Source organism: Pristiophorus japonicus, chromosome 1, assembly GCF_044704955.1.
Source record: "Pristiophorus japonicus isolate sPriJap1 chromosome 1, sPriJap1.hap1, whole genome shotgun sequence".
Classification (NCBI taxonomy): Eukaryota; Metazoa; Chordata; class Chondrichthyes; family Pristiophoridae; genus Pristiophorus; species Pristiophorus japonicus.
The window spans coordinates 518500700-518528552 of record NC_091977.1 but is presented as its reverse complement, the minus strand read 5'-3'; positions in this window follow the sequence as shown (position 1 = coordinate 518528552).

Genomic DNA, 27853 nt, shown 5'->3' with positions numbered 1-27853 from the left:
GGATCCTACTCAATGGGATATCTGTCAACATGGAGCTGGATACGGGAGCGAGTCAATCTCTCATGGGCGCTCAACAATTTGAACAACTGTGGCCACTTAAAAGAGACAGACCAAAACTCACAAGGGTCGACACCACACTAAGGACCTATACCAAAGAAATTGTACCAGTCCTCGGCAGCGCCATGCTCTCTGTCACACACAAAGGGACAGTGAACCGACTTCCCCTGTGGATTGTCCCCGGAGACCCCCCAGCACTGCTGGGGAGAAGCTGGCTGGCAAAACTAAACTGGAAATGGGATGATGTCCATGCCATGTCATTAGAGGAATGGACCTCCTGCTCAACAGCTATAAAGCGCTTTGAACATCTCTTTCAGCCAGGTGTGGGCACTTTCAAAGGGGCCAAAGTCCAAATCTACATCACACAGGATGCTAGACCGGTCCATCACAAGGCCAGAGCTGTACCCTATGTGATGAGGGAAAAGATTGAACACGAACTAGACAGGCTTCTGCGGGAAGGCATTATATCACCTGTGGAATTTAGCGACTGGGCAAGTCCCATCGTCCCAGTCATGAAGCCTGATGAATCCTTACGAATCTGTGGGGACTACAAATCTACCATAAATAGAGTCTCCCTACAGGACCAGTACCCGCTGCCCAGAGCGGAGGACTTATTTGCCACATTGGCTGGAGGTAAACTTTTCTCAAAACTAGACCTCACATCTGCGTATATGACGCAAGAATTGACCGAGGAATCCAAGCTACTCACCACCATCAACACACATCGAGGCCTTTTCATGTACAATCAATGCCCATTCGGCATCAGGTCGGCAGCTGCCATATTCCAGCGCAACATGGAGAGTCTGCTCAAGTCTATCCCGGGGACGGTTGAATTTCAAGACAACATACTTATCACGGGCAGGGACACCGACTCCCATCTCCGTACTTTGGAGGAAGTACAAAAGCGGTTGGATCGGGTAGGCCAAGAAATCCAAGTGCCTGTTTCTCGCACCCGAGGTTGAAATTTTGGGCAGAAGGATTGCCGCTGATGGAATCCGCCCAACAGAGTCCAAAACAGAAGCAATTCACCTGGCACCCAGGCCCCGGAATGTCTCAGAACTGCGCGCCTTTCTCGGGCTATTCAATTACTTTTGGAACTTTATGCAAAACTTAAGCACGCTGCTGGAGCCTCTCCACGTGCTACTCAGGAAGGGGTGAGATTGGTTTCGGGGGGACGCCCAAGAACGCGCCTTCAATAAGGCACGCAACCTTCTGTGTTCCAACAGTGTTTTGACTTTCTTTGACCCAGGTAAAAAGTTAGTTCTCACATGCGATGCGTCAGCGTATGGGTTCGGGTGCTTTTTGCAACATGTCAATAGTGCGGAAAAATTACAACCCAAAGCTTATGCCTCGAGGTCACTTTCGCGGGCGGAGCGCTGGTACGGAATGGTAGAGAAGGAGGCGCCCGCGTGCATGTACGGTGTCAAAAACATGCACCAATACCTTTTCGGGGCCAAGTTCGCGTTAGAAACTGACCACAAGCCCCTCACATCCCTCCTATCCGAGAGCAAGGCAATAAACGCCAACGCCTTGGCGCGAATTCAACGGTGGGCACTCATGCTGGCGTCCTACGACTATACCATAAGGCATAGACCAGGCACAGACAACAGGCGCATGCATGAGCTATCACTACAAGCAGACTGCCTGATGTGGGGCAGCCGAGTAGTCATGCCTCTGCGAGGCAGAGAGGCATTTGTCCGGGAGCTCCACCGCGAGCACCCTGGGATCATTCTCATGAAGGCCATAGCCAGATCGCACGTCTGATGGTCTGGTCTTGACGCGGACTTGGAGCTCTGCGTCCGAAGGTGCACCATTTGTGCCCAACTCAGCAATGCCCCCATGGAGGCTCCACTGAACCCCTGGCCCTGGCCCACCAAACCGTGGTCGCAGGTGCAAGTAGACTATGCGGGCCCATTCATGGGCAAAATGTTCCTCATAGTTGTAGATGCATTTTCAAAGTGGATCGAAGGCACCATTTTAAACTCGAGCACAACCTCCACCACTGTGGAGAGCCTCGCAACCATGTTTGCAACGCACGGAATCCCTGATATATTGGTCAGTGACAATGGTCCGTGTTTCACCAGCGCAGAATTCCAAGATTTTATAATTGACCACGGCATAAATCACGTCAAGACGGCACCGTTCAAGCCGGCCTCCATCGGCCAGGCGGAGAGAGCAGTGCAAATCATTAAACAAGGCATGCTTAAAATCCAAGGTCCCACGCTGCAGGGTCGGCTGTCACGACTGCTGCTGGCATACAGATCTCGTCCGCACTCACTGACTGGGATCCCCCCCCACGCTACTGTTGATGAAAAGGACTTTAAAAACAAGGCTCTCATTAATCCTCCCAGACATGCATGAAATCGTTGAGGCAAAGCGCCATAAGCTGACTGAGTACCATGACAGAAATTCGAGGGGGAGATGGAATGAGATAGGGGACAAAGTGTTTATACTAAACTATGGCTGGGGTCCCAAATGGCTTGCAGGGACAGTAACGGGCAAGGAAGGAAACAGGCTACTGGTAGTATAAATGGACAATGACAAAACCTGCCGGAGGCATGTAGACCAAGTCAAAAGCAGATTTACCAACAACACTGCGGAACCAGAGGCAGACTACAATGTGGAACTCGCACCACACCTGGTGGACAGTCAGAGGGAAGAACCTGAGGAAAGGGCAATCCCAACAGACAGCCCAGGCGAGTCAACAACAATCACACCAATCAAAACAGATAGCCGAGGCGAGATACCAGCAACCACACCCAAAGAAAAACAAACACCAAGGCAAACAACTGAACCACAACTCAGACGCTCCACGCGAGAGTGTAGACCACCTGAGAGACTGAACCTATAAAGACAATAAGACCTTGGGGGAGGGTGATGTCATGTATCTTACATTATTATATATAACTGTATCCTAACATGCTATACATGACTGTAATAAGATATGACCTGTAACCACCAGGGGTGCACTTGCAAGAGACAGGTATATAAGGACAGGTCTCAGGCAAGTGCAGCATTCCAGAGCTGTGAAATAAAGATGCAGGTCCAGAGTGACCTTGACTTCACTACATGCCTCGTGTGAATCTGTACTGAGGGGACAGGACTTTACAAAAGGGTTATGGGAAGTGGGAGCTGAGTCCATAATCTGATCAGCCATGATTTATTAAATGGTGGAGCAGGCTCGATGGGCCAGGTGGCCTACTCCTGCTCCTATTTCTTATGTTCTTATGTGACAAGTCACATGATGACAAATTCCTGATTGGAGCAATCTTGTGTGTGTGTGCTTTATTGATTTCGTAAAGAATATATCACACTGAGGTTGTGAAAGTAAGCTAGAAAAGTGATCGACCTCACTGCAGATTACAAATGTCATGCTTAAATCGCAATTTAATTTTTGAATGAGCCATCAGTGTCTCAACGAAAATTGCAGCTCGCAAAATATATATATTTAATTTCGTATTGGACTAACGTGTAAAGCATTCCGATTGCAGTCAATAATACTAATGTATAGATATTTGATTAATTTATAATATCTTAGCCTGCAATTATATAATTATAGTTCCAGAAACATGTTGGCAGCCTTTAGGAGAGCTTAGCACTGGCAGGATCCTCTGGATAGGGATCTGAGGCCTCATCGACCACAGCAGAGATGAATGTTGGCCTCAGAATTTCTGCAGAAAGGCCTCCTGGGAGCTCAGGGCAACTCTTTATGAAAACATCCTGGGGCAGTGTGCAAGAAGAACACTGGTTTCAGTTAAGAGTGGTGGGCAAATAGATCAGGCAGCCAATTGGCTCCAATAACTGTGCCCAGCATCATTGTATAATATTACATAGAAAACACAACGCAGAAGCAAACCTTTCGGCTCACCCAGTCTGTGTTGGTGTTACTCTCCACATCTCACATTACCACCCTATTCCCATATCCTTTTATCCCGCTTTCCTTCAACCACTTATCCAACCTATTCTTGTATGTTGACATGATTTCTGCTTCAATCACTAACTCCAGTGTTATATTATACAGTCTCACAACACTCTGTAAAAAAAAAATAGTTTCCTCTGCTCTGTGTCCTAAATCTTGCATATTTAATTTTATATTAAACTCATTTCATTAAAATCATATAGCACAGAAGAAGATCATTCAACAAATTCATGCCTGTGACGGCTCTTTGAAAGAGCTATCCAATTAGTCTCACTCCGCTGCCATTTCCCCATAGGCTGCCAAATATTTCCCCTTCAAGTATTTATCCAATCACCTTTTAAAAGTTTATTATTGATTCTGCTTCCACTCCGCTTTCAGGCAGTGTATTGACGTAGATGGAGAACTGGTTGGAAACAGGAAGCAGAGAGTAGGAATAAACGGGTCCTTCTCAGGATGGCAGACAGTGACTAGTGGAATGCCACAAGGTTCAATGCTGGGACCCCAGCTATTTACAATATACATTAATGATTTAGACAAAGGAATTGAATGTAATATCTCCAAGTTTGCAGACGACACTAAGCTGGGTGACAGTGTGAGCTGTGAGAAGGATGCTAAGAGGCTGCAGGGTGACTTGGACAGGTTAGGTGAGTGGGCAAATGCATGGCAGATGCAGTATAATGTGGATAAATGTGAGATTTGGTGGCAAAAACAGGAAGGCAGATTATTATCTGAATGGTGACAGATTAGTAAAAGGGGAGGTGCAACAAGACTTGGGTGGCATGGTACATCAGTCACTGAAGGTAGGCATGCAGGTACAGCAGGCGGTGAAGAAAGCAAATGGCATGCTGGTCTTCATAGCAAGAGGATTTGAGTATAAGAGCAGGGAGGTCTGACTGCAATTGTACAATGCCTTGGTGAGACCACACCTTGAGTACTGTGTGCAGTTTTGGTCTCCTAATCTGAGGAAGGATATGCTTGCTATTGAGGGAGTGCAGCGAAGGTTCACCAGACTGATTCCCGGGATGGCGGGACTGACATATCAAGAAAGACTGGATCGGATAGGCTTATACTCACTGGAATTTAGAAGAATGAGAGGGGATCTCATAGAAACATATAAAATTATGATGGGACTGGACAGGTTAGATGCAGGAAGAATGTTCCCGATGTTGGGGAAGCCCAGAACCAGGGATCACAGTCTAAGAATAAGGGGTAAGCCATATAGGACCGAGATGAGGAGAAACTTCTTCACTCAGAGAATTGTGAACCTGTGGAATTCTCTACCACAGAAAGTTGTGGAGTCCAGTTCGTTGGATATATTCAAGAGGGAGTTAGATGTGGCCCTTATGGCTAAAGTGATCAGGGGGTATGGAAAGAAAGCGGAAGTGGGATACTGAAGTTACATGATCATCCATGATCATATTGAATGGTGGTGCAGGCTCGAAGGGCCGAATGGCCTGCTCCTGCACCTATTTTCTATGTTACTATATTTCTATTCCAGATCATCACAACCTACTGTGTAAAAAAAATTCTCCTCATCTCACCTCTGGCTTTTTTTCCAATTACCTCAAATTTGTGTCCTCTGGTTACCAACCCTTCTGCCTCTGGAAATGGTTTCTCCTGGTTTACTCTATCAGAATCCCCCCCTAAGTTTGAACACCTCTTTTAAATCTCCCCTTAACTTTCTCTGCTCTAAGGAGAGCAACCCCAGCCTCTCTAGTTTCAGTCTAGGCTCCTCAAGCAGGAAACTGTGTGTGTCTATCTATCCTGTCACATTCCTTCATCATTTTAAACACCTTTATACAATTACCCCATAATCTCCTCTGCTCTAATGAAAACATTTCCAATTTGTGAGGTTTTGGCCCGGAATTTTCACAGGAGAAAACAGTTGGTTGGGGGAGTGCAAGTTGTATAAATCTAAAACCCAACCCCAACCTGTTTCCAAAACGCCCACTTTCACCTTTTACTCAGGTGGGATAGGAGGACGGGCAGCCAACCCTTTGCCAGGAGGTGGGTTGACAATTTAAATGTGATAATGAGGCCTGAAGTCTCCACTTTAACTGGCTTTGCAGGTTTAACTGCAGGCGGCTGGAGATCCCGGAGCTCTGGATTCCCGGTTGGCAGCAACGAGACGGCTTCAGCCTCGGGAAACTGTCCTTGTGGGCTGGGAGGGGCAGGAGTGCTTCCTGCCCCACAAACTTCCCCACCAGCAGCCTGCACTCCACGGATCTGTGTTCGGACATCGCCGGGCTTGCAACATGCCCGCGGGATTGCTACTCAGCCCCGAGGTCAAGAATGAGACCCCCTCTCCCATCCACCCCACAGCTTGGAGCACCACCTGCCCCACCCTCCCCCCCAGCTCCCATCCTGTGCCCAGCACCTACCTGGTCCTGCAGCCTTCTTGTCCATTCACCCCGCCTGACTGGAAGCCATCCTGTCAATCAACCCGCCCTTTACGTCACACGCACGCTGTGGAGTTAAAACACCACAGCACACCGGGGAACCTGAACTTTCGGGTTTCCCGCTGTAATGTATGCACCGGTGAGTATGCTCACAGGTTTGTAGAGCTGATGAGTTGTTAGCCAGTCACGTGATGTTCACAAGACTCAATAAAACCTCAGCCAGCTGGGTTCGGGGCATCCACGATGAGGCAGGTGGTTGTGAGCCTGCTGGATGAACTGGTAATGTGTCATTCATTCATCATTCATAGGCAGTCCCTCGAAATCGAGGAAGACTTGCTTCCACTCTAAAAGTGAGTTCTCAGGTGACTGTACAGCCCAATACGGGAATTACAGTCTCTGTCACAGGTGGAACAGACAGTCGTTGAGTGAAAGGATGGGTGGGACTGGTTTGCCGCACGCTCTTTCCATTGCCTGCGCTTGTTTCCTGCATGCTCTCGGCGATGAGACTCGAGGTGCTCAGTGCCCTCCTGGATGCTCCTCCACTTAGGGCGGTCTTTGGCCAAGGACTCCCAGGTGTCGGTGGGGATGTTGCACTTTATCAAGGAGGCTTTGAGGGTGTCCTTGAAGCGTTTCCTCTGCCCATCTGGGGATCGTTTGCCGTGTAGGAGTTCCGAGTAGAGCGCTTGCTTTGGGAGTCTTGTGTCGGGCATGCGAACTATGTGGCCCGCCCAACGGAGCTGGTCGAGTGTGGTCAGTGCTTCGATGCTGGGGCTATTGGCCTGATCGCGAACTGTGTAATGTGATTGTTAAATCTTTTGCTAATAAACCAACTATTTCTTAATAGCACTATGTTGCTATGAACTTGTAAGCAAAGAACCCATGAAGCAAATATATTACACCTGCCGTGCAGGTGGGAAATGGGAAAATCCAGCCCTTTGGCATGCGTTTGAATGTTTCCGTTCCACACACTTGTTGACCTCAGTCGGTCAGACATTTGCCGACTGTACCATACTGGGAGGGTTAGTGGAATTCAAGAACGCAGTTCAGAAATGACAGCATGTAGCATGTACTAAATGGGGGGAAATTTTAATCCCCAAGAATGTGTGTGATGGGGAAATAAATTTAGATTTTAAGAGCGGGAGCGCACCCCGGATTCAACGTGTCCACGTGCGCTTTAACGGAGACATGTTTGGATGCTGGCGAGAAACTTGCTCTCTGTAGTCGGGTATTCCCTAAATGGATGTGGGCGGATACTTATTGGTGCATTTAACGTCCTTAGACGACGTTACTGAGGTATTTTTAAATTGTTTTTAACTTGGCTCCAAATTTTACTTGAGCAGCACGGGTTTCCTGGAGCTTGTGACACTGACACCGAGCCACATAAGGAGATATTAGGGCAGACGACCAAAAGCTTAGTCAAAGAGGTAAGTTTTAAGGAGCGTCGTAAAGGAGGAGAGGTGGAGAGGTTTAGGCAGGGAATTCCAGAGCTTAGGGCCCCGGCAGCTGAAGGCACGGCCACCGATGTTTGAGCAATTATAATCAGGGATGTTGAAGAGAGCAGAATTAGAGGAGCTCAGATATCTCGGGGGGGGGGGGGTGGGGGGGAGTTGTGGGGCAGGATAGGGAGGGGTGAGGCCATGGAGGGATTTGAAAACAAGGATGAAAATTTTGAAATTAAGGCATTGCTTAACCGGGAGCCAATGTAGGTCAACGAGCACAGGGTCTGATCTTTGAGCACCTCGAGTCTCGTCACCGAGAGCAGGCAGAAAGCAAGCGCAGGCAGCGGAAGGGGCGTGCGGCAAGCCAGACTCCCCACCCATCTTTCCTTCAACGACTGTCTGTCCCACCTGTGACAGAGACTATAATTCCTGTATTGGACTGTTCAGTCACCTAAGAACTCACTTTTAGAGTGTAAGCAAGTCTTCTTCGATTTCGAGGGACTGCCTATGATGATGATGACGTTAGGACACGGGCAGCTGAGTTTTGGATGACCTCTCGTTTATGTAGGGTACAGCGTGGGAGGCCAGCCAGAGTGCGTTGGAATAGACAAGTCTAGAGATAACAAAGTCATGGATGAGGGTTTCAGCAGCAGATAAGCTGAGGCAAGGGCGGAGACGGGCAATGTTAGAGAGGTGGAAATAGGCGGTCTTAGTTATGCTGAGGATTTGTAGTTGAAAGCTAATTTCAGGGTCAAATATGACACCAAGGTTGCGAGCAGTATGGTTCAGCCTCAGACAGAAGTTGGGTAGAGGGATGTAGTCAGTGGGTAGGGAATGGAGTTTAGGTGGGGCCCCAAAACAATCGTTTCGGTCCTCCCAATTGGAGAAAATTTCTGCTCATCCAGAACTGGATGTTGGACAAGCAGTCTGACAATTTGGAGACCGTGGAGGGGTCAAAAGAAGTTGTGGTGAGGTAGAGCCAGGTTTCGTCAGTGTACATGTGGAAACTGACGCTGTGTTTTCAGATGATGTCACCAAGGGGCAGCATGTAGATGAGAAATAGGAGGGGGCCAAGAATAGATCTTTGGGGGACACCATAAGTAATGATGCAGGATCATGAAAAGAAGCCATTGCAGGTGATTCTCTGGCTACGATTAGTTAGATAAGAATGGAACCAGGCAAATGCAGTCCCACCCAGCTGGACGATGGTGGAATGGCATTGGAGAAGGATGGACTGGCCAACCGTGTCAAAGACAAGTCAAGAAGGACGAGGAGGGATAGTTTACCTTTTGTCACAGTCACAAAGGCTGTCATTTGTGACTTTGATGAGAGCCATTATGGCACTGTGGCAGGGGTGGAAACCTGATTGGATGGATTCAAACATGGAGTGGCGGGAAAAATGGGCACGGATTTGGGAGGCGACAACACGTTCAAGGATTTTGGAGAGGAAGAAGAGGTTGGAGATGAGGCGTTAGCTTGCAAGGATGGAGTCGAGGGTTTTTTTGAGGAGAGGGTTGATGACAGCAGATTTGAGAGACGTTCAACGCAGAGTAGAGCCACGGGGTTGAACCCAGTGTCAAATGTTTTTGATTGAGATGCAGTAGAACAGAAACATTTCTATTCCTTGTGGAGGGGTTCAGAGCATTATGATCATTTTTGTAACTCAACAGTCGTCTTTGTGCATTATTTATCCAGATGTGGAGACTGCGGCTATTTCCTGGACTCCACTCAGTCCTCAGAACTATCTTAGTCAACAGCTCAAAAAGGCATATTTTAATAATTTATTACAGGACTAATCTAAATTTCAATCACCATGACTCACTGGCACTATAAACACAAATATATTTCAAAAATGCCACTTCAGGAAGGAATTGAAGTGGGGAATGCTCCAGGCAGCAAACACATATCCTGTTGGCAGAGCCAGAAGCAACACTGGCTTCAAGAGCTGGCGGGGAGTCAGTGACCCATTTACCTGTCTTCAGTACTGATGGAGGTTCCATGCACACATTCCAAATGAGCAAATGTTAAATGAAGGCAAGCGTGAAACAGGAGATGGATTTAAAAGGAAAGTCAAAGCTGTTTTACTCTGCCTTCTGGGAGAACACGTATTCCATCCTCTGGGTTCACAGTCCAATTTTGGTTAGAACTTCTGTCAATCCCGGCTCCACATAATTCCCGGGGCTCTGCGGGCTACCACTCGCCTCCATAGACTCTCCTTACCACCTTGGTGCCTTCTGGGTCCAGCGAGCTTCCTCTAGGCCACCGACTGGCCACGTCGTCTGTAATAAAGAAGTGAGGCCTACAGACCAATTGTCTCCTGGTCCTGCACGCCTCTTTAGATGCGTGCAGTGTTCACAACAATGGGATCGTGTGTCCAATTCGGGAGTGATCCAATTTCTAGGCCAGTGCCTCCCTCTGAACTAGGGTCCAGAGAGGGTAGAACTGAGGATTACAGCTGGATGTGTGGCCAGGGGTGAGGGGGGGACTGTTGAGGTAACTTTTGGGAAAGAGTTAGTCAGCTTGGTCTTTTGGAGAAGTTGGGTGACTAATAGCTGCCAATCTGCAAAAGACCTTGCTCAACAATTCGTCATCATCATAGGCAGTCCCTCGGAATCGAGGAAGGCTGGCTTCCACTCTTAACATGCAGTCCAATACAAGAACCATAGTCTATGTCACAGGTGGGACAGATAGGCGTTGAGTGAAGGGGTGGGTGGGACTGATTTGTCGCACGCTCTTTCCGCTGCCTGTGCTTGTTTTCTGCACGCTCTCGGCGATGAGACTCGAGGTGCTCAGCGCCCTCCCGGATGTACTTCCTCCACTTAGGGCAGTCTTTGGCCAGGGACTCCCAGGTGTCAGTGGGGATGTTGCACTTTAATCAGGGAGGCTTTGAGGGTGTCCTTGTAACGTTTCCGCTGCCCACCTTTGGCTCATTTGCCATGAAGGAGTTCTGAGTAGAGCAATTGGCCTTTAATTGACCACAGGATGTACTAATGAAACCAGTTCCCCAGGGAGAGCAGCGGCTTTAAAGGGACAGAACAACTTAAACACAGATTCACCTTAGCAGCTAAACATCATGACCGTGCTCCAAACCCCAGCCTGGTTTCGAGCGACACCGCAGGAGCTCAATTAGTAGATCATTATTTTATAACACAATCATTGACACATAAACTATGCTGAAATGTTACCAGGTGATACTGTGCCAAAAATCTCACCAACCATTAGCACATGGCCTGAAACATTTAAATGCAAAATTCAACGTTTTAAATGCGGGACAATCTGGAAACTCCATTTCAGATTTGCCTCTCTAGCGTGTCAGCTGTGGCTTGGTGGGTCAGAGGGTTGTGGGTTCAAATCCCGCTCCAGGGGCTTGAGCACCAAAATCTAGGCTGAGATCCAGTGTAGTGTTGAGGGAGTGCTGCACTGTCTGAGGTGGCGTCTTTCGGATGAGACGTTAAACTGAGGCCCCGTCTGCTTTCTCAGGTGGATGTAAATGATCCCATGGCACTATATCGAAGAAGAGCAGGGAGAGTTATCCCAGGTTTCCTGGCCAATATTTATCCCTCAATAAACATAATATAAAACAGATGATCTGGTCATTATCACAGTGCTGTTTGTGGGAGCTTGCTGTGCGCAAATTGGCTGCCACGTTTCCTACATTACAACAGTGACTACACTTCAAAAGTACTGCTTTGGCTGTAAGGCGCTTTGAGACATCCAGTGGTCGTGAAAGGCGTTTAAAAAAAAAGCAAGTCTTTTCTTTCTCTCGACCTCTTTCCTCCTTTAAGATGCTCCTCAAAACCTACCACTTTGACCCAGCTTTTGGTCACCTGCCCTAATTTCTTCTTATGTGGCTCGGTGTCAAATTTTTTGTCTTATAATACTCCTGCGAAGAGCCTTGGGACGTTTTACTATGTTAAAGGTGCTATATAAATATAAGTTGTTGTTGTTGAAAAGTCGATGGTGTTGATGAGGCATTGTAAAGAAATGAAGTTATGACCATTTTACAATGCATTAGCTGGCTCCATATTGATTATAATTTATATATAACATGGTACAAAATTTCAGTTAAAAAAATCCGTGTGATATTTTTTGACAATCTGGTGCTACACTAACAGTTTGCCCAATCCTATTTTGCTTTGCTCTCATGCGATTTTAGAGGTAGTGTTTTCATTTTTCAGGGTTCTCAGCAAGTCCTGGCCTATCCTGCCTGCAAGGTCTGGCTCCAGCAGTGACAAAAATATAAGAAAGCAGATGTTCCCAAGATTAATAACAATGTTTTCTTTGTGTGGGAAAACGAACTGCTCAGTAATTTGGATACACATGGCTCTATAGCCTAGATCTTTGCAGTGAAGAATTTGGCAGTTTTCCGATGAACCAAAATTATAGCATCATAATAACAAGATTTTCTGGAAGCAGGTGGTGGGGGGTTGTGCGGGAGTGGGGGGGTGGAGGGGGGAGGGGAAACCAGTACAGAAATTAGATATAAGTGAAAAAAGAAAATTCTGCTTTCGTTGATGTTGATTCCAAATATTCGGGTTCTCTAAGGACATAGCAAACTCCCACACAAGTCCGGTGCCCAGCAGATCTGGGTCCCAAAGGAGATTGCAACGATTCTGATGACCTCCTAATGGAGCTACAGCAAGAGAGCACTGGAGCAGCCCCACTAACAGCTAGCGATGTGAATTGATAGATTGAAAACTAAAAAAAGATTGATCAACAGTTCTGAGAATGGGATAGAGATAAATATTTTTTGAAAAATTAATATGGCACAAATTGTTATGATTTTTTATTTTATTTATACATTAATGGGATGTGGGCATCGCTGGCAAGGCCAGCATTTATTGCCCATCCCTAATTGCCCCTGAGAAGTTGGTGGTGAGACAATTTCTTGAATGACTGCAGCCCTTGTGGTGAAGGTACTCCCACAGTGACTTTGCCTCAGCCGTTTGGTACAACTGATAGGCTTGTTAGGGCCATTTCAGAGTCAACCACATTGCTGTGGGTCGGGAGACACATATAGGCCAGACCGGGTAAGGGTGGCTGGTTTCATTCCCCAAAGGACATTAGTGAACTAGTTGGGTTTCTCCGACAATCCATAGTTTCATGATCACTATTACTGATACTAGTGTTTTAATTTCAGATTCATTTAATTAACTGAATTTAAATTCTCCCAGCTTCCATGGTGAGATTTGAACTCATATCTCTGGATTATTAGTCCAAGCCTCTGGATTATTCATCCAGTAACATAACCACTTTGCTACCGTACCCCTAGATCTGGAATGGGTGGTGGAAGCAGATTCAATAGTATCTTTCAAAAGGGTATTGATTATATACTTGAAAAGTAGAAATCATTCTATGCTGTATAATTCTATGATTCTATAAGTATTCATGTTCTTATTTTTGCTATTCAGCAACAACCTGTACTCAGATAAATTTATTTAACTCCATAAACTTTGTTCATTCAAATTGTTGTCCGTATCCTAATTTGCACTAAATCCTGTTCACCCATACCTACATTGGATCCCAGTCCATCAAAGCCTCAAATTTATAAATGCTCAGCTTTGTGTTTAAATCCCTCTCTATCTCTGTAACCTGCTCCAGCCTTACAAACCCTCTGAGAACTCTGCGTTCCTCCAACTATGACCTTTTGCGCATGACCTATATCTTTCGCCATCATTTGAGACCATTCCTTCAGCTGTCTCGGCCCTAAGCTCTGGAATTTCCACCCCAAACCTCTCTGCCTCTCCACTGCTTGCTCCTCGTTTTAGACGCACCTTAAAACGTACCTCTTTGACCAACCTAAGGTCTCCTTCTTTGCCTTGTTGTCAATTTTTGTGGGACGTTTTACTATGTTAAAGGTGCTATATAAATGCAATTTGTTGTTGTTGTGTTTAGAACGTAGATCGGTGGGGTGGGAATTGAAGCTAAACAGGAATCTAGAGCAGAGTTAGTTAGGTAAACCGACCAACAAAAAAAAAGCTTTTGAAGGTGGGAAAGATGAAGAAAAGTGCGGAGTTTGAAGCATCTGTCACGAGAGCAGAGTAGAAGGGAGGAACAGGGAATCCCAGACTCTCCAAAGCAAAGGGCTGGGATGTGGGCTGTGGCAGCAGTAGGAAGTAGGGTGGAATGAAAGCATGATGTGATGTGTAAAAGAGAATTTGAATGTGTGTTGGGTTAGCCAGTGTTAAACAATGAGGATGGGAGAATAGATGTAAATGGCCAAGTTCTGGGTGAGTTGGAGCATGTGTAGGGTGGAGTACAACGAAGAGATAATTGGAGAAATTGAGCCTGGAGGTAACAAAGCTATCAATGAGGGCTTCAAGAAGTGGTGTGAAATAGGGACAGACAACATTGCCGAAGTAGGCAGTGTCTGTGACGGGAGTGAAAGCAGCCAGAGAGAGGGATGAAATCATGGGCTAGGATGTGGAATTTCTAACTGAACATTGTTCTTCTGAACAAATAATATTTGATTAATTTGCCACTTCTGCACTAATTGCACAAGTTATACATTTAGAAACCTATTAGATATTAATTTCTACTGAAGCTAGAGGCCAAGGGTACAATCCAACCAAGCTGCTAAAATATAAGTTTCTTTAGTCTGCCAGCTACAATGTTACATGAAACGAACTTTGTCAATTTCAACTCACTTTCTAGTAGGTGTGTACCCATAAAGCTAAATTGGGATTAATTGGCATTAGACTGATAATCTTACTGAGAAAAACTATAAGGATGATTGCTGTTTGAAGTATGAATAAAATGGTGTTGGTGCACTGGACGTTACAATTCTGAGGTTTGAATGAGGGTGCATGTCTGGGGTAGAGTGAGCTTTACTCTGCATTTGGCCATCTTGTACCCGATGAGGGAATACCTGGGGCGGAAGAGATAAAATTCCTACTGTTATTGAAAAAAAGCCAACAAAAAGCCTGGTTCGGTGATTAGGCCAACTATTTTGTTAAAGTTATTGACAGGAAGAATTTCATCCTGTTGTTTCTGACACATTTTGATATGGAATGTCCAGATGGCGTATGACGGGCGGGGGTGAGGTGGGGGGGGTGGGGGGGGGGGGGTGCGGTTGTCAGGAGGTGGTGGGGTGAGTGGTGGGGGGGTGGGGGGTGTCCCGATCTCCTGCCATACCTTCGGCAGAAGGTTGACAGAAATCCCGGATAAATGACATCGTCGCCAACCTCCCATCAATGGAAAGATTGGGAGAACCTTCGCAGAAGGTTCAAAATGCGAAATAAAATGTACTCTCCAATATTGGTGTCTGTTACCTTGAGTTAACCAAAGTTAACCAAAATTAACCAAAGCTAATAAAACTATCTAAAAAAAAAAGAACAAGTATTAATTGACGAATGGTCATCGACCTGAAATCTTAACTGTTTCTCTCTCCACTGATGCATATTTCCAGCATTTTCTGTTTTTATTTCCAATTTCCAACGTTCTGCTTTTGTACTCATTTCCTTCTATTTCCGATCATCAGGCCACTGAACAAGTCAATCGGGTTCTTCCTCCATATTGTTTCCTCTGAATTCTACATTCCAGAGGCAGGACAAGCACTCTTACATTGCAAATGTTCGCCCTGGATGTATGCTGCTTTCAAATATCTCTCCAATTATTAATGACTCCTGAAGCCTTCAGATATGCTGTTTGCCACTTTCTAACCCATGATTTCAATCTGGCAGATTACATTACATTGCCAGATGGCACTGTATTTATACTTGTGACTAATGTTCCAGGATTTTCATGGGTCAAGTTTTTATTGAAATGTGTTCATGTTTATATTAGTGTTACAATTTCCATTAATTGAGTTTTTACATCGCATTATATTAATATTTATTCTTGTACTACATCAGAGTACAGCCATGTTTACAGTTATTTAAGTCTATCAAGGAATCTTTATCTGTTTAACACAGTGCAGTGTTAATCGGAAATAAAAATGAAATCCACTGTCACTCGAAACATCGCCTCACTTTTCTTTTCTCAGACACTGATGGACTTCACATTTCTATTTCAGACTGACAGCATTTGCTGTTTTCCATTCCCCATTCATTCGGTCATATCAGACGAGGGTGATAGGTGGGGCGTACAGGCAGGATTCCCATCTGGAGAGAAGCGAATGAAAGCATTCCAATATTCAGCAAAGTTTATATTTAACGAAAAGCACAATTCTGCCTTCCTGCCAGTGATCCTCCCATTGCTTCTTTTAAAAACGGAATTTGTTACTTTTATGGACAGTTTTAGAAGAGGCTCAGAGCCCAGCTGCAGGATTAGCATAATGGGTTCACAGCCCAGCTTTAAAAGGTTTTATTGCCCCTGGGATTTGTGGTTAGCTCTGCAGGGGATGATTCTATCATTGTTTTCTCTCAGTCCTCACAGAAGAACTGTCTTGTTTTCTCGAGCAATGGATGGAAAGCTGGCTTTTCTTTTGTTTTTAAAATGAAAATTAAAAATGTGTTCACAAATCCATACATCACGTTGCCAAAAATCATTTATGCGACAAAGAGCTGGCAAACAACACCGGTGGCCTTGATAATTCACTGCCTCTTTAGTGTTTGGTTTCTTGGCAACTGTAGCCTAGCATCAACCGAGTATTCTGGGATGACTGTTTACCAATTATTGTCATATGTGTCTCATTCGCAAACCACGCTACTGCCATAGGAGGAATTGGGAAATATAAAACAGGCACATCACACTGCACTTGCTGTAGTCCCGACAATGCATTTGCTAATTTCCAGCATATTATTGCTGCTGGTCGTGACATTAGTAACCCAAAACAAACCTCAAACGATTAAGATCTTTTTCCAATAAAAAAGATCTTCCAAAACACATTCATCATAACTTGACGAGGCAGTGAGGTGAGAACATGCTCTTCAATCAGTTCCAATGCATTAGTGCTGCTTCATGCCATCCAGTAACTGCTGGCTGTTGCCTTTTTTAGAACCCATCAAAAGGAAAAACAGAAAAAGCTGGAAATACACAACGGCCTGGAGTTTCTGCTCATTTTTTTTATTCGTTCACAGGATGTGGCCAGCATTTATTGCCCATCCCTAACCTCGAGAAGGTGGCGGTGAGCCGCCTTCTTGAATCGCTGCAGTCCCGTGTAGTAAATACCCGCTTGGGTATTCCCAATTTTTATTTGGCCAGCTCAGAAATGGAGGGGAGGAACGTAGAAAGTGAATGGGGGAAGCTGCCAGGAAAACGGGAGAGACAGCTAAAGTCAAAAGTTGTCAAAGTTAATGCTCAGACCAGCTGCAGGCGCCCAGGAGGGTGAAGAGATGTTACGATCCCTGGGGATTGTATTGGACATTTCAACAGAACATAGACACAGGAGTAGGCCATTCAGCCCCTCGAGTCAGTTCCGCCATTCAGAACCGCTGTAGTCCGTGTGCTGAAGGTTGCGTCGGTTCTTTCAATGCAATTCGCCGGTGATCGATCAAACCAGCGCAAAGGATCGAGGAATTCCAAGAGCAAATCAAGTTGCCGTCATCTTTCGCGCCGTTTTTTAAAAAATCGCACTAAAAGCAGGCCCTGCCCACAAAACTGGCTACGCCCCCAAATCGAATTAATCGCCATGCGAGGTTCCACTAATATCGCCTGTTTTCAGGACTTCGACAAGGTTTTTAAAATTAAACTGGTTTTGTTAGGCACAAGGGCATTGGTAGGCACCATTTTAGAAGCTTTTAAATATTGAAAAATATTTACGCTACTAAGAAACTGACCACTTACAGCAATGAAACTAGTAAATAGTTCTGTATAGTTTTTTAAAAGTCATTTTCAGTCATTTAAAATCAGGTAACTCACAGGTGGTGGACTAGACACTTAATGGCTCAATGGGTAGCACTCTTGCCCCTGAGTCAGGAAAGTTGTTGGTTCAAGTCCTACTCCAGAAACTTCAGCACAAAAATCTAGGCTGTCACTCCAGTGCAGTATTGAGGGAGTGCTGCACTGTTGGAGGTGTTGCCTTTTGGATGAGATGTTAAACCGAGGGCCTGTCTGCTCTCTCAGATGGATGTAAAAGATCCCACGGCACTATTTCGAAGAAGAACAGGGCAGTTATCCCCGGTGTCCTAGCCACTATTTATCCCTCAATCAACATAACACAAAAACGAGATTATCTGGTCATTATCACATTGCTGTTTGTGGGAGCTTGCTGTGTGCAAATTGGCTGCCATGTTTCCTACATTACAACAGTGACTACACTTCAATAATATTTCATTGGCTGTAATGCGCTTTGAGACGTCATAAAAGACGCTACATAAATGCAACTCTTTCTTTTATTTTTTCATCTTAAAAATCCTTATCAACATTGCAGATTCTGATGATACATCCTATCTGAAATGTTAACCTCTCTTTCTCTTTCAGGAGCTGACTGACTTCCTCTCTATTCTCAGCATTTCTTGATATTATTTCTGATTTTCAGGATTCATATGTTTTTTAATCTCCATTTTTTTAAATTCCAATTTGCTGCTCAATGCAAAGAGAAATCAGGAGACAGAAAAGGCATATTTGCTCCATTTCACAGAACAAATATGAAAATAAGAAAGCTGTGTCTTTTTTTCTCAAATTAGCAACCATGCTCTAAATACTTATAAGCCAATCTATGAACCATTGAGCTAAGTAGGTGTGAGGATAAGTCCATTCCTTTGCACGTGAATCCGTGTTTATTAGGAGAGAGAAAGAACAAGAACTTGCATTTATATAGCACCTTTAGTTCCAAGGTGCTTCTCAGGAGTATTATGAGATTTTTAAAAAATTGACACCGAGCCGCATAAGTAGAAATTAGCGCAGGTGACCAAAGGCTTGGTGAAAGAGGTAGGTTTTAAGGAGCGTCTTGAAGGAGGAAAGAGAGGTAGAGAGGCGGAAAGGTTTAGGTAGGGAGTTCCAGAGCTTGGGGCCTCGGCAACAGAAGGCACGGCCACCAATGGTTGAGTGATTATAATCAGGGATGCTCAAGAGGGCAGAATTAGAGGAGCGCAGACATCTTAGGTGGGGGGGGGGTGCGGTTATGGGGCTGGAGGAGATTACAGAGATAGGGAGGGACGTGTCCATGGAGGGAATTGTAATCAAGGATGAGAATTTTGAAATCAAAACGATAAACTAGTAATGCTGGAAACCTGGAAAAAAACAACACACAAAACATTGAAAATGCACAGCAGGGTAATCAGGATCTGAAAGAGAAAGATTAATAATTGAATACTTTATCAGAACTATATTTATTGATCTGAAGAAAAGTGAAGTTGTATGAAGAATCACCAGGCAATTTATTCATTGAGCATAGACACGTAAGTAGAGGAAGATGACTACAGTTGCCAGACATGCAGGCCAAATGTAGTTGTGGAATATTTAACAAGGACCATTTTATGTGTGCCTGGGATGTTACAATACAATATTTAGAAAGCTGGTTAAGGTGAATGTTATAAAGAAAGATTTGCATTTATAGCACTTTCATGCCCACCCGACATCCCAAAGCAATTTACAGCCAATTAAGTACTTTTTGAAGTGTAGTCACTGTTGTAATGTAGGAAAGGTGGCAGCCAATTTGCACACAAACAAGTTCCTACAAGCAGCAATGTGATAATGACCAGATAATCTGCTTTTTTAGTGATATTGATTGAGGGACAAATGTTGGCCAGGACACTGGGGATAACTCTCTACCACAGAAAGTTGTTGAGGCCAATTCACTAAATATATTCAAAAAGGAGTTAGATGTAGTCCTTACTACTAGGGGGATGGCGAAAAAGCAGGAATGGGGTACTGAAGTTGCATGTTCAGCCATGAACTCATTGAATGGCGGTGCAGGCTCAAAGGGCCAAATTTCTATGCAACTCCCCTGCTCTTCTTTGAAATAGTGCCATGGGATATTTTACATCCACCCGAGAGAGCAGACAGGACCTCAGTTTAATATCTTATTTGAAAGACAGTGTAGCACTCCCTCAGCATTGCACTGAAGTGTCAGCCTAGATTTTTGTGCTCAAGTCTCAGAGAGTGGGACTTGAACCTACAACCTTCTGACCCAGAAGTGAGAGTGCTACCCACTGAGCCACAGCTGACACAGTACACAGTATGTTTCATCTGCTTTTACTATACAAGGGCAGTGCTTCAAAAATTCTGCATTTCAAACTTATCAGAACGTGGGGATTTATTTCCACAAATGTTCTTTTAGGTATCTCAAGGCTTCTTCAGTTTCCTTGGACCAATGAAAATGGAACACAACAGTCTTTGTTGCCACACTATGGAGATAATCGCTCGCAGGTTGGGGCTGCCACGATGCTCATGGCCACCGCTCGCCGCTCCTTTTATGGCCCCGGCCTACTGCGACATACCACTGCAAGGTACAGCGCAGGTTGCAGGAGGGTGCCGGAAGCAAAGAGGGACATCATCAAGGTCCAGGTCGGTGATTGGAGAATGGACAGGTACAGCAGGAGCGGCGAGGTCAGGGCGAAGGAGCGGCGAGAGATTGTAGAGGAATGTGATCGGGGCCCAGGAGAGGCGTGAATTCGGGACCAGAAGAGGCGAGGGCCCAGGGGCAGCACGGGCCAGCCCACACTGCGATACGTGTGCGCACTAGGTCTGTGCAGCAGAGCTGGTCTCCAGTCGTCTTGGTTAATCCTTGCCACTGGACCAAGACCTAGCTCTGTCAAGCCCGTGTGGTGGCTGGTGTGCAACGGCCACCACACGATAAAAAAATCCACGCACAGGTATCTTCCACCCTTCAACATGTAGTTCAGGACCTGGAATATTAGGTCCTTCATTGAAAGACATCTGAACTCATCCTTTTTTGGCATGGCAGCAAGTCATCTTCGTTTCGAGGGACTGCCTATGATGATGATGATGGAGGTAATGTTTTATATTTTCTGCAATTACTGTGGTGCTTATTGAATTTTACACATATTATTCACTTTTTTTTTGAGATAATGGCCAATGCATTTCATAGAATCATAGAATCATACAACACAGAAGGAGGCCATTCAAACCATCGTGCCTCTGCTCGCACTGTTATAATGTGGGAAACATGGCAGCCAATTTGCAAACAAGCAAGCTCCCACAAACAGCAATATGATAATGACCAGATACTCTGCTTTTGTTATGTTGATTGAGGGATAAACATGGCTGGGACTCCGGGGATAACTCCCCTGTTCTTATTTGAAATAGTGCCATGGGACCTTTTACGTCCACCTGAGAGGGCAGACAGGGCCTCGGTTTAATGTCTCATCTGAAAGACGGCACCTCCAACAATGCAGCGCTCCCTCAGTATTGCACTGGAGTGTCAGTCGAGATTTTTGTGTTCAAGTCCCTGGAGGCGAGAATGCTACCCACTGAGCCACAGCTGACACCTATAAGTATATATCAACTTCCCGTTTGAAAGTTACTATTGAATTTGCTTCCACCAAACCTTCAGGCAGCGCATTCCAGATCATAACAGTTCGCTAAGTGAAAAAAATTCTCCTCATCTCCCCCAGGTTCTTTTGCCAATTATTTTAAATCTGTGCCCTCTGGCTACCAACCCTCCTGCCAATGTAAACAGTTTCTCCCTATCTACTCAATCAAAATGCACTCATAATTTTGAACACCAAATTTGTTTGCACTTCTGAAGTTGTCAGCGTGGATTTCAGCCCAAGCAACATACCTTTGAATTTTATGAACTTTGATCAGATTTTGAACTATAGAATATGATTGTTTTCCACATCCTCAATCCATACAAAGGGGTGGAAGTTATGTTACAGTGATAGGTTAATTAGGTTGGGCCTATACACATTTTGGAGCTCAGAAGAATGAGAGGTGATCTTATTGAAACTTGTAAGATAATGGGGGCTTGACAAGGTGGATGCAGAGAGGATATTTCCACTCATAGGGGAAACTAAAACTAGGAGACAGTCTTAGAATAAGGGGCTGCCCATTTAAACCTGAGGTGAGGAGAAATTTCTTCTCTCAGGGCTGTAAATCTATGGAATTCTCTGCCCCAGGGAGCTGTGGGGACTGGGTCATTGAATATATTTAAGGCGGAGATGGACAGATTTTTGAGCGATAAGGGAATAAAGGGTTATGGGGAGCGGGCAGGGAAGTGGAGCTGATTCCATGATCAGATCAGCCATGATCTTATTAAATGGTGGAGCAGGCTCGAGGGGCCAGGAGGCCTACTCCTGCTCCTATTTCTTATGTTCTTATGTTCTATATAAGACTCTGGTTAGACCCCATTTAGCGTCCTGCATTCAGTTCTGGGCACTGCATCTCAGGAAGGATATATTGGCTTTGGAGTGGCTGCAGCGCAGATTCACCACAATGATACTGGGGCTAAAAGGGTTAAATTATGGGGACAGATTGCATATACTAGGCTTGTATTCCCTTGAGTATGAAAGATTAAGGGGTGAACTAATTGAGGTGTTTAAGATAATTAAAGGAGTTAGGGTAGATAGAAATAAACTATTTCCTCTGGTGGGGGAGTCCAGAACAAGGGGGCTTAACCTTAAAGTTAGAGCTAGGCCACACGGGGGTGATGTCAGGAAACACTTCTTCGCACAAAGGGTAGTGGAAATCTGGAACTTTCTCTCCCAAAAAAGTTGTCGGGGCTGGAGGTCAATTGAAAATTTCAAAGCTGAGATTGATACATTTTTGTTAGAGAAGGGTATTAAGGGATATAGAAACATAGAAAATAGGTGCAGGAGTAGGCCATTCGGCCCTTCGAGCCTGCACCACCATTCAATATGATCATGGCTGATCATGCAACTTCAGTACCCCATTCCTGCTTTCTCTCCATACCACTTGATCTCTTTAGCCATAAGGGCCACATCTAACTTCCTTTTGAATATATCCAAGAAGCTGTCTATCTCTGTCTTAAATTTATTCAATGTCCCGGCTTCCTGAGGCAGTGAATTCCACAGATTTACAACCCTCTGAGAGAAGAAATTCCTCCTCATCTCAGTTTTAAATGGGCGGCCCCTTATTCTAAGATTATGGCCCCTAGTTCTAGTCTTCCCCATCTGTGGAAACATCCTCTCTGCATCCACCTTGTCAAACACCCTCATAATCCTATACATTTCTCACCCCATCAACATATCCCTCTATTCCTTTCTCCCTCATGTGTTTATCGAGTTTTCCCTTCAATGCATCGATACTATTCGTCCCAACCACTCCACTGATAAACAGTTGCATATGGAAACATGAGAGAATTTTTTTCGCTTAGCAAACTGTTATGATCTGGAATGCACTGCCTGAAGGTTTGGTGGAAGCAAATTCAGTAGTAACTTTCAAACGGGAAGTTGATATATACTTATAGGTGTCAGCTGTGGCTCAGTGGGTAGCATTCTCGCCTCTGAGTCAGAAGGTTGCAGATCCAAGGCCTACTCCAGAGACTTGAGCACAAAAATCTAGGCAGACACTCCAGTGCAGTACTGAGGGAGTGGTGCATTATTGGAGTTAAAATACAGATCAGCCATGATCTAATTGAATGGTGGAACAGACTCGATAGGCTGAATGGCCTACCCCTCTCTCTATGTTCCCATAAAATGGCATGGGAGCATACCCGCAAGGGGGAGGAGCTAAGTTATTTTGGTTGCAACAGGCTGTTGGATGTGCCACCCTTCGGTGTTCTTGGCACTGTTCTGTATCTCACTTACTGGTGTATTACTGTAGTGATACCCGCCCTCCTGTATGGCTCAAAGACATGGACCATGTACAGTCGACACCTCAAGTCGCTGGAGAAATACCACCAACGATGTGTCCGCAAGATCCTGCAAATCCCCTGGGAGGACAGACGTACCAACGTTAGTGTCCTCGATCAGGCCAGTATTGAAGCACTGACCACACTCGATCAGCTCCGCTGGGCAAGCCACATTGTTCGCATGCCAGACACGAGACTCCCAAAGCAAGCACTCTACTCGGAAGTCCTTCATGGCAAACGAGCCAAAGGTGGTCAGAGGAAGCGTTTCATGGACACCCTCAAGGCCTCCCTGATAAAGTGCAACATCCCCACCGACACCTGGGAGTCCCTGGCCAAAGACCACCCTAAATGGAGGAAGTGCATCTGGGAGGTTGCTGAGCACCTCAAGTCCCATCGCCGAGAGCATACAGAAATCAAACGCAGGCGGCGGAAAGAGTGTGTGGCAAACCAGACTCCCCACCCACCTGATACGTCCTTACTGCACAGTATAAATGCACACGAGGCCCATGCTTGAGAGAAGGTCAGTCTGTGACCTGTCCTTTATTCTTTAGCACTCAAGTGATGGAAGTGGGTGGAGCTTCCCCTTTTATATCTGAAGGTCTAGGTTAGGAGTGTCTCCCACAAGTTCACCCCCTAGTGGTCAGTGTTCTCACAGTGTACAACTTAGGTCAAATTATACATGGGTTACAATGCTGGTTGAATACATGACATCACCTCCCCCCAAAAGTCTTATTGGGATCACAGGTTGAGTCTCTCTGGTGGTGTACGCTCCCTTGTAGAGCGCCTGAGTTGGGGCTCCGGTTGTTGGGCGCTGACTTGAGTGTCTGCTGTTTGCGGTGCCTCAGGCCTGTCCGGACTGCCCACAGTGACTGGGCTCTCCTCCCTTTGGTTCCTGTGTTCGGTCACCTGTGGTGGAGTGAACTCTACATCGTGTTCTTCCTCTGCTTCTTCTATGGGGTTGCTGAACCTCCTTTTTGTTTGATCCACATGTTTGCGGCAGATTTGTCCATTGGTAAGTTTAACTACCAGAATCCTATTTCCCTCTTTGGCAATCACAGTACCTGCAAGCCATTTGGGTCCTGCAGCGTAGTTGAGGACAAAAACAGGATCACTTACATCAATACGTCACGCCCTCATATTCCTGTCATGGTAGTCATATTGTGACTGGCGCCTGCTCTCGACAATTTCTTTCATGGTGGGGTGTATAAGGGATAACCGGGTTTTGAGCGTCCTTTTCATTCGCAGCTCTGCGGTTGGAACCCCTGTGAGCGAGTGTGGTCGGGATCTATAGGCCAACAGGAGGCGTGATAAGCGGCATTGTAGGGAACCCCCTTGGATTCTGAGCATCCCCTGTTTGATTATCTGCACTGCTCGTTCTGCCTGGCCGTTTGAGGCCGGCTTGAACAGTGCCTTTTTAACATGGTTAATTCCATTGCCTGCCATGAAGTCCTGGAATTCAATGCTTGTGAAGCACGGGCCATTGTCGCTGACCAAGATGTCCGGTAGACCGTGGGCGGCGAACATTGCCCGTAGACTTTCTACCGTGGCAGAGGATGTGCTTGAATTTAAAATGTCACACTCGATCCATTTGGAGTAGGCGTCTACTACAACCAAAACATTTTTCCCATGAAAGGACCTGCGTAGTCCACATGGATGCGTGACCAAGGCTTGGCGGGCCATGGCCAGGGGCTAAGGGGGGCTTCCCTGGGCGCATTGCCCAGCTGGGCACACGTGTTGCACCTGCGAACACAAAGTTCCAGATCTGCGTCTATCCCTGGCCACCAAACGTGTGACCTGGCAATTGCCTTCATCGTGACAATGCCCGGGTGCTCATTGTGGAGTTCTCTGATGAACACCTCTCTGTCCATCTGGGGCATGACTACGCGGTTTCCCCACAGTAAGCAATCGGCCTGAATCGAGAGTTTATCCTTGCGCCTGTGAAATGGTTTAAATTTCTCAGGGCATGCCCTGTACGTGGCTGCCCAGTCCCCATTCAGGACACATTTCTTGACTAGAGACAATAGCGGGTCTCTATTTGTCCAGACTTTAATCTGACGGGCTGTCACGGGTGAGCCTTCGCTTCCAAAAGCTTCAACAGCCATGACCATCTCAGCAGCATGCTCGGTAGCCCCTTCAGTGGTGGCTAGTGGGAGCCTGCTGAGTGCATCGGCGCAGTTTTCGGTGCCCGGTCTGTGCCGAATTGTGTAGTCATAGGCAGCTAACGTGAGTGCCCACCTCTGTATGCGGGCCGATGCGTTTGCATTTATGGCCTTGTTGTCGGCCAAAAGGGACGTTAGGGGTTTGTGATCTGTCTCCAGCTCAAATTTCCTGCCAAACAGGTACTGGTGCATTTTCTTTACCGCATATACACATGCGAGCGCCTCCTTTTCTACCATCCCGTAGCCTCTTTCTGCCTGTGACAAACTTCTGGAGGCATAAGCTACCGGCTGTAACTGACCCTTGGCATTGACATGCTGCAACATATACCCGACATCATAGGACGACGCATCGCACGTTAACACAAGTTTCTTACATGGGTCATATAGCGTTAACAGGTTGTTGGAATATAACAAATTGCATGCTCTATTAAAAGCCCTTTCCTGGCTGTCCCCCCAGACCCATTCGCGACCTTTGCGTCGGAGCACATGTAGTGGCTCTAGCAGTGTGCTCAATTTGGGAAGAAAGTTACCAAAATAGTTCAGGAGCCCCAGGAATGAACGCAGCTCTGTCGTGTTACGGGGTCTGGGTGCTCTCTGGATCGCTTCCGTCTTGGACGCAGTAGGGCTGATCCCGTCTGCTGCTACCCTCATCCCCAGGAATTCTACCTCTGGAGCTAGGAAAATGCACTTCACCTTTTTCAGTCGCAGCCCTACCCGGTCCAGTCTGCGTAGCACCTCCTCCAGGTTGTGGAGGTGTTCTTCAGTATCGTAACCCGTAATGAGGATGTCGTCCTGAAAAACCACCGTCCCTGGAATCAACTTGAGGAGGCTTTCCATTTTTCGTTGGAAGATCGCGACGGCTGAGCAAATCCCGAACGGACATCTGTTGTACTCAAACAACCCCTTGTGTGTCGTGATGGTGGTCAGCTTCTTCGACTCACTCGCCAGCTCCTGGGTCATGTCCAATTTTGAAAAAAGTTTGCCACCGGATAGCGTCGCAAAGAGGTCTTCCGCTCTCGTGAGCGGGTACTGGTCTTGGAGTGACACCCGATTGATGGTGGCCTTATAATCGCCACATATCCTGACCGACCCATCCGCCTTGAGCACTGGCACAATCGGGCTCGCCCAGTCACTGAATTCGACTGGCGAGATAATGCCTTCCCTCAGCAGGCGGTCCAATTCGCCTTCTATCTTTTCCCGCATCACGTACGGCACCGCTCTGACCTTGTGGTGTACTGGCCTGGCGTCCGGGTTTATGTGAATCACTACCTTGGCTCCCATGAAAGTGCCAATGCCGGGTTGAAATAATGAGTCAAATTTGTCCAGGATCTATGAGCATGATACTCGCTCCACAGAGGAAATTGCATTGACATTGCCCCATTTCCAGTTCATGACAGCAAGCCAACTCCTCCCCAGTAGTGCGGGACCATGCCCCGGGACAACCCAGAGTGGCAGTCTGTTCTCCGAATCTTTGTGGGTCACGACTACCGTGGCGCTGCCTAGCACAGGAATGATCTCCTTTGTGTATGACCATAGCTGTGCGTCAATCGACGATAATTTTGGCCTCCTGGCCTTGGACGCCCACAACTTGTCGAACTGTTTGATACCCATCAGCGACTGGCTGGCCCCCGAGTCTAGCTCCATTGATACTGGGATGCCATTGAGGAGCACTTTCATCATTATCGGTGGCGTCCTGGTGTATGAACTGTATATGTGCTCCACATGAACTCTCTGAACTTCAGCTTCCAGCGATTTCCCCCAGCGTTCATTTCTGCAATTTCTGCAGGTATTTTGCTCACCTCTGCAAACTCTGGCTGAGTGTGTGCATCCAGCATGAGCTGCTGTTTGAAACAAAAGGTCCCTTGCCAGTCGATCGTCCCTGACTGCCCCTGTGACTGTCCTTGAGTGCGCCATTAACAGGTGTTGATGGCCCCATTACTGGCCGCATTGTCCCTTGCAATGGCGTGAATCGCCATTCAGCTTGCCATTGTCTCTGTCGAACTCCCCTTCTGGGTTCGACTACATGTTGGGGCATGCCCGACTGCCCTTGTCTGCCTGGAGAACTGTGGGCTGCTTTAACAATGTTGAATCTCTGTCCCAACCATTCCTTAACACGGTATCTCTCGTCTGTTCTGCTAGTGGCCATGCTCGCGTGGTTTAAATCCCAGTTTCTTGTCGCCATTGATACGTCCTTACTATACAGTATAAATGCACACGAGGCC